A 14,644-nucleotide genomic window follows, 5' to 3' on the forward strand; every position below is an offset into this window, starting at 1 on the left:
AATGAAGGAGAAAGAGATTAGTTGAAGAAAACAGGAAGAAGATTCTGTATGTTTTTGGGGTTAGGTATTGGTTGAAGGAAAACTAAGTGCATGGAGAGAGGGAGTTGGATAACAGAGAGAAAAAAAGTCAAAAGAATAAGAGCGAGGAAAAAGAGGAAAATATGAATAATAATGAGAAAATATTTATTAATAAATTAGCACGTGTCATTACAATGATTGATGTGTATTTATCACCTATATTTTTAGAAATTGGGATTTATTCAAAAAAGATGTACCTAAATTATTTCTAAATTGTTTAGGAGGGTAATAGGACGCCGCAAACTTTAATTGTCTTTTTAAAATGTTGGACAAATTCAATGGTGTCTTTATGTCTTTTATATTGTTATCATTATGGTTATCTCATGATAGATTGCCCATGGATTAGTATTGAGATTTGAGATATGATTCTAATTTCTTTCTCTTATGGTTATTTTATTATGAACAATTATCTCATAGTTAGACAATATGATTAGGGACCCTGACTATGCTAGTACTAGTTCCAACAAGGATTAGGTGGCCATACAATACTAGTATGACTACCTTAGGTTGTACTTTTAAGTTAGTCTTCTGTATATATATATATATAGTATTAACGTATATCCCTTTTTCCTTCATTTCTTCGTGTTGTATATCCATTCCCTGGCCTTGTATACTACTATATATTATTTTTTTCTCTTTAGTCATATATTATCTAGTGATATATGGTTTAGTTCTTTAGTGCATGAGTACGGCTAGAATAGGGTAGTTCATCTTTATGTCATCCCTACTTTTATTATGTTATCTTTTTGGATATTTGGTTGTAGTTATATTCCTATATCCATGCTATCTATATTTTCATTATCTTTGGAGCTCAGTCGATAGTTGCCTACTGAGTACCATGTGTTTTGTACTCATACTACACTGCCACAGCCTGTATATCATAGTGTGGGTTCTCTCCGTTGTTTTGTACATCATACGGAGAAGCTATGGATTAGATATTTAGGGTGAGATCCTGACATTCAGATTATTACTATTCTCACTCTTATGGATTATATTCATTTAGTTTTTTATTTTGTATTTTTATTATATTAGATTTGTAATTATTTCACAAGGTTTGGGTACCATCTTATATGATATGTATTTTATTATATTTATTCCACTATCTTCGTTGATTTCTCTTGATATTTCATTACTAGCAGTTCAGTATATGATTTAGCTTACCTACTGGTAGGATTATAGTAGGTACCATCATGACTTAAGAAGTTGGGTCGTGACAATTTGGTATAAGAGACTAGGTTTGTCAATGTGTTGGTACAAGAACTAAGTGTCCAGAAAAGTCCTGCAACTTGGTATAGAGGCATCAGTAATGTATCTTTGGGAGGCTATGGGGCTTTCTTAGGAAATCCTATTCTTGGAACCTTATTATGTGTTCTACAAATTCTATTCTTAACTGATTCTATAAGCCTTAAGGACATTCTTTGACTCTATTCTATCCCAGATGGATTATTCGAGGTTATTGATAGATGCATATGAGATTTTAGCACATATTTGTAGAGCCTTAACATTGTGTTAGACTAGGTAGTCAGAGGTTAACATTGAAGATCTTCAGTATCGATCAAAGAATTTAGGGCCAACACAGGCTCCGATAGAGTTTTTAACTGCTTCAACCTTTCATTATTAGGGATTTCAAGTCTTTTTAAAAGTAACTCACAACCAGAGATAACATTTGATTCATCAAGCAATTCTCAGGATAGAGTTGGGTTTGTCAATGTATAGTAGGGTTCCTTATCGGTTTTAGAGTATGAGATTAGGCTTCTTGAGTGGGCCATGCATATTACTATGCTATATCCTTCAAAGCAAGATATGTTGCGAGTATTTATTAGAGGATTAGCTTTGGAACTCTGTTTGGCATCAAAGTATTTGATAATATTTGGGTCTTTCTTCTCTCAGGTTGTTAACCGTTCAAGGGCCATAGAGAGAGCAAGTATTAAGACTTATAGAGGTGACAATAAGAGGCCATGTCATTATTAAAGTGTTATGTGTATTCTATTTAGGAGTGAGGATCCTCTCAACATATATTTTCCTTACTTGCAGCCTATCAATTCTATGCAGGTTGCATTTCAGACCATAGGTGAATTTCAGATCAATCGTGGTGACTATAGCAGACCGAGTTTTCATCGGGCTCTGTGTAGTATTCAATATAGATCTTTAGTATTTGGCAGCCATTCTGGACCAGCGAGTGTAGAAACTCAGAGTATTCTAGGTGCTTGTCATAGTTCTTTAGACAATCAGATATCGTTCCGACGAGGACTAAACAACTAAAAATTTAACCAACTTTTGTTTTAGACAATAAGTGTGTTGTAAAGTATCAAGATGATTTTAAAATTTAGAATAAAAATATAAATTAATAAATAAGAAATAAAATTTTATGACTAAAGGAATGCAAGCAACTGATGCAAACAATAATGATAAGAATTCCAAGGTTGAGTCTTTTCGAATAATCATACAAATCTCTATTCTTATAGTAGTCTAATTGGTTATCGGGTTGTTGGTTCACAAGGTTTAGGCTACGATTTTGATCTCCCGACCTCAAATCTTCTATCTATTGAATATTACAGCAACAACTCCCGCAGAGATACAATAATTCTTCTAGATTCATAAAGTAATCTTCTTGCAATTGAACCAAACAAGGTTTCTAGGTATATCTCTATCCTAGATGCTAATTCAAACCCCTTATTTTATAAAAGGGTAGGAACCTTGCTCCTTAATTTCTTCGTTCTACCCCACGATTCTCCTCCCGAATTTATATAGAAATATAAATTTATTCTAATGGTGGCCACTCATTAAAATAGTAAGCTCAAAAAAACAAGAATAACCCAAATGATAATTCAAAAAGAAACTACAATAAAGAATATCAAAGAGTAATCATGTTCTTGGACTCAACCCCAGAACAAGGGTATTTAGTGACACATGTTTGAATTAAACATCAAAAACAAGTAATTAATCATACCCAAAATTAATTTTGAAGAAGTTCAAAAGAAATAATAAGAACCCTAAAAGACAAAATTCTATGTTTTTCCGCTGCTCAATGCTTGTCAAAAGTGTTTGGAATTGTGCTTATGTATTCCTTTTATAATTTGAAAAATTTCACTATATCTGAAGCCTTGATGCGATGCGTCACAAATCATGTCGATCCAACCAACGCATCACATCAACATTGAGTTGATCCACTGGAATTCATCTTTGAAAATCTAGCTAAGTCCTATTTCTTTAACACATGATGCGACGCGTCAACATCGCATCGTGTCATAGGAATTATCATCTCAGATTTTGACTGTCTCAAAACTTACGCATCGATGTGATACGTTTACTTCACATCGATGCACTAGAAGTTGCTCATTATATTTTGGTTAAGGCACAACTTTTACCAGTCGACATGACATATCGAGTTAGCATCGCTTCACTGGAATTTTTCTCTATTTCTTCTCTTAATTCTCGTACTTCCTTAGCTCCTTTGTTTTATCCTTTCTCTCATGCATCTACACATGTTTTTGGACTTCATCAACATGGTCTTTCACATCTTCATGATATTTATCCAATTTTTGTCCGAATCTATCGAAAATTTACCATATCTCTCTAAACACATCGGTTAGCCACGAAACACAATTTAGCTCATAATTCAAAATAATTAACACAATTTTTATTCTCAAAACAAGTCCATATATGGGTGAATAGCGGTGTTTGGACCTATAAATATGCCCAAGATCAACGCCCTACACTTAAAACCTTGTTCGTCCTCGAACAAATTCAAGGGACACAATCACCAAATTTTCTAATCACAACCTATGAGTCATGCTAGCATTGGGCACATGAACAATTTATTTCACACTTCATCATCCCAACAGTGACATTCAATTCTTTGGAAAACTCAATAAAAGAACACAATCAAGCAACACAATAAGTACTCCAAACTTTTATCCGCATGAACCCTCAAAACAAGAAAGTTTTCCCCATATCACTCACAATTTTTTTCAATCTTTACAATGAGGGGAATATAAAAATTCAATCACTCGCTCTAAACAAAGAATTCATACATAATAGGTGATGAACCAGAAGCTTTCCCTTAGTGTAATACTCCACTAATATTCGGATTTTGAAAGTGGGATTAATTAAGTCTTTCATAATTGTAATGCAGGCTAAGGGACGGGTAGGAACTATTTGGAAAATAGTGACGAATCTCCCTAAGCACTTTAATACATAACCACCTTTAATCAAAATCACATTTTATAAACCCAACTTTTCATTTCATTATCTTCACACATCTATTGTTTCACCCTAATTTTTTTAGCACATTAACAACACTACAATAGGAATATTTTTTTTTTACAACATAATTCAATTCTCAACTTTTTTTCACACCCCAATTCTTGTTACGCACCCCTATAGTAGCCACCCCCAACCTAGTGATTTGCCTTGGTTAAGGTGCACACTATTTCAAACGGACCAAGGCTAAACAGGTTCATTGTAACAAGAACCAGGCAACAATAACTGAAACTTTCCTCACACATTTTTTTTCTAATTCCTAACCATCATAATTAACGCACAATGAACACTTCTCTAGAGCTTCACTTTCACCTTTTTCCTTTATAATATTGCATTCCACTCTTATTCCATTGTCTGTATTAAAGCGCTTTGGAACTATGGATCGAATTAAGGTGTATCAAAGAAAGGATTTGGCTACGGATGAGGCTACCAAAGGAATCAGGCTATAGGCTCAATGAGGCTAACTAAGGACATGCACAAGGGTAGGTAAATAAAGTCTTTAAAATTCGGTTAACAAAGAAATGTCTAAATAACTTCCTACACCCAACACCCTTTATTTTGCTTTGTAAACACACCGGGCAAGTTCTAGTCATTCCTATACATGTAGAATATAAAAAATACTCACTCACTCGGTGTATGCTAAGAATCAAGTCGGATCCTTACGGTTTCTCATATTGCTCTTTATCAAATTCAATATTAAGCAAATAAAATCAAACTACACTTGTTGGGATTTAACATCTAAAAACATCTCATTCTTTTGTTTCATCACAATTGCATTTATACTCACAAAATAAAATATCTTACCCAACACACAACATGTCTCAAAGATCACAATTAGGGTCCTATAATTTTCTTAGCTTCTAAAGACTCACTCTCCTTAAGATGATCGTCATCCATCTATCATAGGGGAACTAACTAAGACGATTACAAAACGAGAATTTCCAAAAAGGGCACACATAATTACTGTAATCTAAAAAATTACCACGAGGGGTGAAAATAAAACAAACACTTTAAACTAAATTTTCCAAAGAGGGCAATAATCTTGCCGAAAAGGGTAATAATGTCAACTTATAAACCCAACAAAACATAAAAACATAATAGAAATAGAAATTATTCAACCAAAACAACCAAACCCCAACATAGTTCAGAAATTAAAGATGAAGGAGATAAAGATGAAGATCAAAGGCCAAACACCCCACACTTAAACATAGCATTATTCCAGTGCTAGTAATAAGCATAAAGCAAGGTGATGTCGTACTCTCTTCTCAATCAAATTTCACTAAAGCCATAGCATCATCATCAGCACCATCATCATAGCTAAAGTCATCACCTGAATCAACATCATATGACTGCTCCTCATTCACGAACTCATCATCAGAATAACCCATATGCCTCTCCTCATCTGTAGAGATGTCATTATCTACTGGCTCATCAAAATCTGAGCCAATTCACAGTATATTCTGAGTATGAAGTCCTAGTGGGTAGTCCAACTCAACCGCATGACTCTCCTGTTGGGTGGCTGGATGCCCCCTGTCTTCTATTGTAACATAGTTAGCCCATATATATGGCCTATGATCTTATTATTCCGAGCTTGACACTCGGGCATAGTCAAATTTACACCATGGGGAGAAGGTCCCTTAGCGCGGGAAAAATCCAATGGCCTGTGACCAACAAGTGGTCTATAATCCACCTCCTCCTTGGTCACACCCTACTGCTTCAGAAATCTAGGGACTCAAGGTATTCAGACTTCCCTTATTCAAGATAATTACTATTATTAATTATTCAATATTAAACACAAAAAGATATTTTGAAGTTGTCACAGTTCACAATCTCAGCTCAATTACTAATGAATTAATAATTTTCACAAAAACATCTCCACATCATGAACACAGGATCTTTCTTCAACAGTTTCACATATGCACATTCACTATGTTAAACATATTCTCACTTTAATAACACTCACTTCAGTACCTTATAGCTTCCACTAAGGTGTTGTGAAATTAGGATTCACCCCACACTTAGTTGCTATCATGTGGTGAATGAAGCACATCCTAGATTATTCAAATTCAACACATGGAGCAGCCAAACACTCAATTGTTTATCAATTTAGATTTCAGGCCCTCAGCTTACCCAAATTAATTAAATCAAGAGTCACTATTCATAATCCATCAATATGCAACATGAGAAAGAACAAAGCAATAATAACATAGAAACATATCATAATCACGCCCAAATGCTTTCCCATAAGATTGTAAGTTAACATTTAATGAAAGTTTATATAATTTAAACATAACACCTCAGACATTTTAACTTTAATTCAAGATGATTTTCATATCATGAAACTTATGACATCATGTAAAACACTTGGATCATATGACTTAAAATATCAAAACTTACCTAGATTTTAGTGGAAAAGAATGAAGATGAAGTTGAAGCTTGTTGTTATTGCCAATAAGTCACAAAACTCTAAAGGGAACAATTGTAGGGCTTTGAAAAAATGGTGTGGTGCGGCTAGGGTTAGGAAGAAGGAGAAAAAATAAGCAAGGTATGGTATTTATAGAGAGGTAAATTAGGTATAACATTTTTATCGATGGGTGAAGTCGAAGCGATGCATCATTAATCACATTAAAGAATTGATGTGATGCATCGAGTCCACGTCAACAGACTGAAAGTTGTATCAAATAATTATTTTAAGTATTACCTGGATGACCACCGAAGCAGAGCGATGAGTAACTCATTGCAAGACTGACTCAATGCATTGACAACGTGTCAGTTCACTGGAAATAGCCTTGGAAAATCTTTCTAAGTGTGGACATGATGCATATGCACACGACGCATCGACTTAGCATTATTCCATAGGATATTTCATCCCAAAAACTTTCTAACGCTAAATTTCCCCTATTTTAATGCATCGTTTCTTACCCTTTACCTTTTTCTCACCATGTATCACCTATTTACTTACTCAAAGACCGATGTTCACCATCCTCTCTATCTTCACCATATTTCTCATTTCTGCACATCAACCAAAAACAACAAAATCATGTAAGAAAAGTGGGTTGCCGCCCACCAAGCACCTTATTTTTGGTCGTGGATTGACTTATCTTTTTTTATTTTCTTTTTGTCCTTAACAACTAAAAATTAAAATACCTCTTATATTACATTTTTGGGTTTCTTCCCACGTATTGCCTTATTTTATGTCGTCGCACGACTTAGTTCAGTCTAACTCCTTAGAAAAAGTGATGGACACGTTGTTCTTGTCTCCATGATCATCCTAGTAATGCTTCACACATTGTCATGAGGTGTCATTTGTACTACTTCAAAATGTCCAGACCACTTAGACCTTTTTTTTCTCAGAAATAACTTTAATCTTGAATTAAATAGGAAAACAAGTTGCCCGGGTTCAAACACTCTATCTTGATTATGTCTATCATTCCATATCTTGGTTTTCTCCATATAAAGTATTCCATGCTCATAAGCATTGAGACTAAATTCATCTAATTCAATGAGATGCAACAATCTATTTTATTCCACGGCTTTCATCTCAAGATTCAACTTTTTAATAGCCCAATAAGCTTGATGTTCCAACTCAAAACATAAATAAAATACATTCCTGTAGACCAAACAATGTGGGGAAGTACCAATAGGCATCTTATCAGCTGTCTAGTATGCTTACAATGCATCATCTAGCTTTTCTGCCTAATCTTTTCATTGCCCACTAACCATCTTCTACAGTATTTGCTTAATCTCCCAGTTGGAGACCTCAACTTGTCCACTTGTTTGTGGATGATATGCAGTGGCCAACTTATACCTAAAACCATATTTAGCTAAAAGATTCTTGAACCAAGTGTTAATAAAGTGCGTACCTTTATTACTGATTATAGCTCTTGGAGTGCCAAAATTGGAAAATATTTGCTTCTTCACAAACTTCAACACTACTCTTACATCATTAGTAGGGAAATCTGCAGCTTCCACTCATTTAGATACATAATAAACTACCACTATGATGTACAAATTACCATTAGTGATGGGAATGGTCTTATAAAATCAATCCCCCAAACATCGAATATTTCTAGTTCTACGATGTTGTTTAGGGGCATCTCATGACGCCTTAAAATCGTTCCCAACCTTTGGAATTGATGATAACTCTTTACAAAAGCTTCTGAAACTCGAAACAATGTTGGCCAAAAGAATCTGGATAGAAACACTTTTCTTATGGTTCTTTCACCCCCCTGATGGACACCAAAAGGGGATGAATGACACCTTTGTAGTACTTGTCTAAATTAAACTTTTGGAAAACATCATCGTATAATACCATCCTGATACTTCTTGAAAAGATGAGGGTCATCCCAAATAAAAGCATAAGAATCATGAAGTAGTTTCTTCCTCTATTGAATTGTACTTGTTGGAGGATAAAAGCTACTTTCCAACAAAATTACAATGTCCGCATACGAAGGAACTTCACACTTCTTTATAGACAATAATTTTTTATCTAAAAACTCTTCCCGAATGCAGAGAGAGTCATCAACATCATGATTATAAGTTTCTAACCTTGACAAATGGTCTGCAACTTGATTTTCTGGTCCTTTACAATCACAAACCTCTAAGTCAAACTTTTGCAATACAAAATCCACCGGATCAATCTAAGCTTTGCATCCTTTTTATTTAAGAGATATTTGATAGCCGTATGGTCAGTGTGAACAATAACCTTTATGCCCACCAAGTATGCTATAAATTTATCAAATTCATACACTACCGCTAAATCTCCTTTTTAGCGACTGTATAATTTATTTGGGCATCATTCAAGACTTTACTAGCATAGTAAATAGAGAGAAATACCTTGTTTTATCTTTGTCCCATAATAGCTCCTACACTTACGTCACTAGCATCTCACATCAATTCAAATGGAAACTCCCAATCTGGTGAGCTCAGAATAAAAGCTTCAATCAGCCTCTTTTTCAGCTTCTCAAATGTTTTTTTACACTCCACCCCAAAATCAAACTTGGCCTCTTTTTCTAACAGTTTGCACATTGGGCTTGCAATCTTTGAGAAATCCAGAATAAAACTCCTATAGAAACCTGCATACCCCAAGAAGCTTCGCACTTCTTTAATTTTGACTGGATGTGGAAACTTTTCAATCACTTCAATTTTCACCTGATCTACCTTAAGTCCTCTAAATGAAACTTTGTGGCCAAGGATAATTCCTTTCTTTATCAAAAAGTGGCACTTCTTCTAGTTCAGCACCAAATTTGTTTCCTCATATCGAGCAAGCACTCGATATAAATTTTGCAAGCATTTATCAAAAGAATCACCAAAAATAGAGAAATCATCCATGAATACCTCAAAAAATTCTTCAACCATGACATAGAAGATTGCTAGTAAACATCCCTGAAATGTCGTACGTGCATGAAAGAGGCGAAAGGGCATATGTTTGAAGGCATAGGTACCATATGGGCAAGTAAGAGTCATCTTATTTTGATCCTCAGGAGAAATAGTGATTTAATTATAGCTTGAGTAACCATACAGAAAATAGTAATACTCTAGCCATGTCAACCTATCCAACATCTGATCAATGAAAAGAATAGGATAGTGATCCTTCCTTGAGGTTTAATTTAGCATCTGGTAGTCAGTATAAATTCTCTATCCAGTCACCATACGAGAGGTGATTAGCTCATTTGCTTCAAAAGTAACCACAGTTATCTTTTCTTTCTTCGGGACATAATGTATTGGGCTAGCCCACTTTCTGTCTTAAATTAGATAAATAATCCTATTATCAAGCCACTTAATGACCTCTTTTTCCACCACATCTTTTATCACTGGACTCAACCTGCGTTGTTGCTACACTCGTGGCTTGAAACCTTCCTCCATATGTATTTTGTGTATGCAAAAAGCTAGATTTAATCCTGTAATGTCAGATATTTTCCACGTGATTTCCTTTTTCCTCCTTTTCAACACTATCATTGCTTCCTGTACCTACATATCAGATAATCCTATAGATAAAATAACATGAAAAGTATTATTACCACCAAGGTAAACATATTTCAAGTAAGGAGGAAGAACCTTAGGCTCCAATTTTGGAGCTTCATCAATTAAAGCTTTGGGGGATGGACCAATTGGTCTATTCAATGGCTCAAAAGACACTTTTCTTATTTCAATGAATTTTGAATTCATGACTTGGTCTGACACTAATTCTTCCACATCTCCATAAATATCACAACCTACCAAAGCTTGCTCTAAGGGTTCATCTGACAATAAAAGCTTCTGATCAGACTCGATATCAATAACAAATATAGCCGATAACTTCTCATATATAGCTTGAAATTTTAGCACTTTGTACACATCAAAAACCTTCATGTTATCGTGCGCTCTCATTGTTATTTTCCCTGCTTCTACATTAATTAATAATTCCTCCCAAAATAAATGAAACAATAAGATCTTCTTCTAAGTCAAGAATTACAAAATCCACCGAAAAGATTAAGGATCCCACTTGCACCAAGACATCTTTGATAATACCATCAGGCCTAGCAAAGGACCCATCCACCAATCGCAAAACAATAGTGGTGGGTTTGGGACTCCCAAGACCTATTTTAGGGTACTAAGATGTGTGTATAAGATTAATGCTATCCCCCAAATCACACAATCCATGTGCACTAATGGTATGTCCAATGGTAATCTACAAAGTGAAACTACCTGGATCCTTTAACTTTGTGGGCAGTTTGTTTTGAATCTTGGATGTGCACTCCTCAGTAAGTGCAACTATAGCATATTTAGTCAACCGATTCTTATTTGCAACTATATCCTTCAAGTATTTTTCATATTTTGGCACACTCTGAGAATGTCAATAAGAGGAAAATTTACATAACCTTGCTTTATAAGATCTAAGAACTTCTTGTAACTCTCCTCCTTTTGATGCTTCCTTTCCCCTTGAGGAAAGGGTAAGGTAAGAGTCTTCTTCTTCACATGAATATCTTCACTTGTCATTTTTTCCTTGATTTCTTTCTCCGCATTATCTTTGGAACCATCATCAGTGACTGTGGGACTCACCTACTCTTGAACTATCTCCTAAGTTTGCAGCCCACTCATTGTTGTAACCATATTCACCTACTTAGGTTTGTCTCTGTATTGCTAGGTAATGCTCCTTGAGGTCTTGTATTCTATGCCCCTATAATTTGAACTTGTTGCAACTCTAGATTTCTCATAAGCAATTCTTGACTCTTAAACTCTACTGTAAATTATTCTTGTTGAGTCTTTATTTCTGCTGCAAACTGTGCTTGTTAATCCATAAACTGCTTTATTAAATCCTCCATATTGCTAGTTTGAGCAGTAGCCTAATTGTTCTGAGTCGACTGTTGATTTGGTTGCACTAGTCCCTTGTATTGATTTGCATTCTATGCCTGATTTCTACTCCATGGGAAATTTGGATTGTTCCTCCAATTAGGATTATATGTGTTACCAAAATTTTGTTATCCCCACTGATTCGCATTTCCCACATAGTTTACAGAATCTGGATTAACAGAACATGCATATCCTATGCACTCACCACTTTCGCAAACCTCACACTAAGAATTTGCCTTTTGGATTGTATTCGTTGTGGCTGCTATTTATGTGACCCCCAACTTTATGTTATTAAGCTAAGTAATCATATGATTTTTCATTGCTGTAATCTGTGCCTGTAATACGGTGAACTGGTCTACTTATAATACCCCTGCAACCTTCCTAGGAGTACTTCTTGAATCACCATGCTAGTCAGAATTCCCTTGTGAAATTTGATTCACTAGTGTGTACAATTCTTCATAAAACTTTTCAAGAGTCTGTCCACCTACTGCTGAATCCAAGAGAATCTTCGTATTTGGCTCCAATCCCCTAATGAAAGTATGAACAAGAACATCATTGGACTGATGATCGTGAGGGAAATTTCTGAGCATACCCTTAAATCTCTCCCAAGCTTGGTAGAGATTCTCTCTTTCTTTCTGTCTAAAACTCAAGATCTCTCTCCTCAAGCTTACAGTCTTCCCATATGGAAAGAATCAAATAAGGAACTTCCAATCTAGATCTTCCAATAAAGTGATGGAGAGTAGTGATTCAACATATAACTACCTTTTTGCTTCCCCCATTAGAGAGAAGGAAAAGAGTGTCAATATTCAGGAATATAAGTATCATTTATTTCATAGAATGTGTGTATGTGCTCTGTGGATCTTTGTGTGAAAGGCCATAAAATTGCCCCGCTGAATTCAACAATTGCACCATACTAGGCTTCAATTCAAATTGACCACCTGGTTTTACATTTTGAATACTGTTCGTCACATGGTTCGTGAGTGGGATTTCCACTTTACGAATAGGTCCAGTAGCTAGTTGAGCAGGAACAACTGGAATAATCAGAGGTGGGACATTTTTGACATTTGGATCGACTGGGTCATTTCATTGTTCAGCCACTCTTCGCCTTTGTTATTAGATTAGTTCTGGTTCTGTAAAAGGCTCTACCAATTCTTTATCTCTCACCAGTCCTTTATTCAGCTGAACCTACAAAAATTTAGTCTGTAAGATCAATATGTTAACACTTAAACTTAATATCAAAAACCAAAAAATTTGCAATTTACTAATCATACTAGTCCCCGGCAATAGCTCTAAAAACTTGTTGTAACTCAAACACACATGCAAGTGCACATGACCGTACAAGTAATATAGTGATTTAGACTATTAGATATCGTTCCCACGAGGACTAAACAACTAGAAATTTATCCAACTCTTAGCTTTAGACAATGAGTATTTAGTGTTGTAAAGTATCAAGATGATATTAAAATTTAGAATAAAAATGTAAATTAATTAATAAGAAAAGAAAGTTTATGACTAAATCAAAGCAAGCAACTGTTTAAACAATAATGATAAGAATTCCAGGTGAGTCTTTTCAAAAAATTATACAAATCTCTAATCTTATAGCAGTCTAATTGGTTATTGGGTTGTTGGTTCACAAGGTTTAGGCTACGATTTTGGTCTCTCGACCTCAAATGTTCTATCTATTGAATATTGTAGCAACAACTCCTGTAGAGATACAATAATTCTTCTAGATTCATAAAGTAATCTTCTTGTAATTGAACCAAACAAGGCTTCTAGGTATGTCCTTGTCTTAAATGCTAATTCAAATCCCTTATTTTAAAAAAGGGTGAGAACCTTGCTTCTTAATTTCTTTGTTCTACCCAACGATTCTCCTCCCAGATACACATAGAAATATAAATTTATTCTAATGGTGGCCACACATCAAAATAGTAAGATGAAGAAATTAAGAACAACCCAGATGATAATTCAAAAAGAAACTGCGATAAAGAATATCAAAGAGTAATCATGTTCTTGGCCTCAACCCCAGAACAAGGGTATTTAGCCACGCATGTTTCAATTAAACAGCAAAAACAAGTAATTAATCATACCCAAAATTAATCTTGAAGTAAAGAAGTTCAAAAGAAAAAATAAGAACCCTAAAAGAAAGAATTCTATGCTTTTCCACCGCTGTTGTGCTTGCCCAAAGTGTTTGGAATTGTGCTCAAGTGTTTGTTTTATAATTGGAAAAATTTCACCAGATCTGAAGTCTTGTTGTAATGTGTCACTAATCAAGTTGATCCAGCCAATGCGTCGTGTCAACGTCGTATTGATGCACTGGAATTTGTCTTTGAAGATCCGACTAAGTCCTATTTCTTAAACACACAATGCAAAGCGTCCACATCGCGACGTATCACTGGAATTATCATCTCAGATTTTGACTATGTCTTAAAACTTATGCATCGATGCGACGCGTTGAGTTCAAGTCGATGCACTGGAATTGCTCATTAAATATTAGCTAAGGCATAACTTTTACCATTCGACACAACGCATCGAGTTAGCATCGCTTCACCAAAATTTTTCTCTATTTCTTCTCTTAATTCTCGTACTTTCTCAGCTCCTTTCTTTTCTACTTGCTCTCATGCATCCATACATATTTTTTGACTTGATCACTATGCTCTTTCACATCTTCATGATATGTATCTAATTTTCATCCGAATCTATGGTAAATTTACCCTGTATCTCTAATGACATCAGTGATCCACGAAACACAATTTATCTCATAATTCAAAATATTAACAGAAATTTTATTCTCAAAACAAGTCCAAATATCAGTGAATAGCGGTGTTTGGACCTATAAATATGCTCAAGATCGATAGACTAGCATTATTAAGTTTGAATTCCCAACCTCGTGGTTCTTGTTTGTAAGCTTGGGCGGCTAGCATAGTTGGTTGGTTTCTTTTTTGTAATAAGAAAAATTTGGTCATCTCTCTCC

General features: G+C 34.9%; 1 non-coding gene across 1 annotated transcript; it reads left to right on the forward strand.

The window, feature by feature from the left end:
- The first annotated feature begins 12,231 nt into the window (after nt 1-12,231).
- Nucleotides 12,232-12,341, forward strand: LOC124888222. Its single transcript, XR_007046354.1, has one exon. It is a non-coding gene; the product is annotated as a small nucleolar RNA R71 (small nucleolar RNA).
- Nucleotides 12,342-14,644: the final 2,303 nt, after the last annotated feature.

The sequence above is a fragment of the Capsicum annuum genome, chromosome 10 (genome assembly GCF_002878395.1).
Source record: "Capsicum annuum cultivar UCD-10X-F1 chromosome 10, UCD10Xv1.1, whole genome shotgun sequence".
NCBI classification, from domain to species: domain Eukaryota; kingdom Viridiplantae; phylum Streptophyta; class Magnoliopsida; order Solanales; family Solanaceae; genus Capsicum; species Capsicum annuum.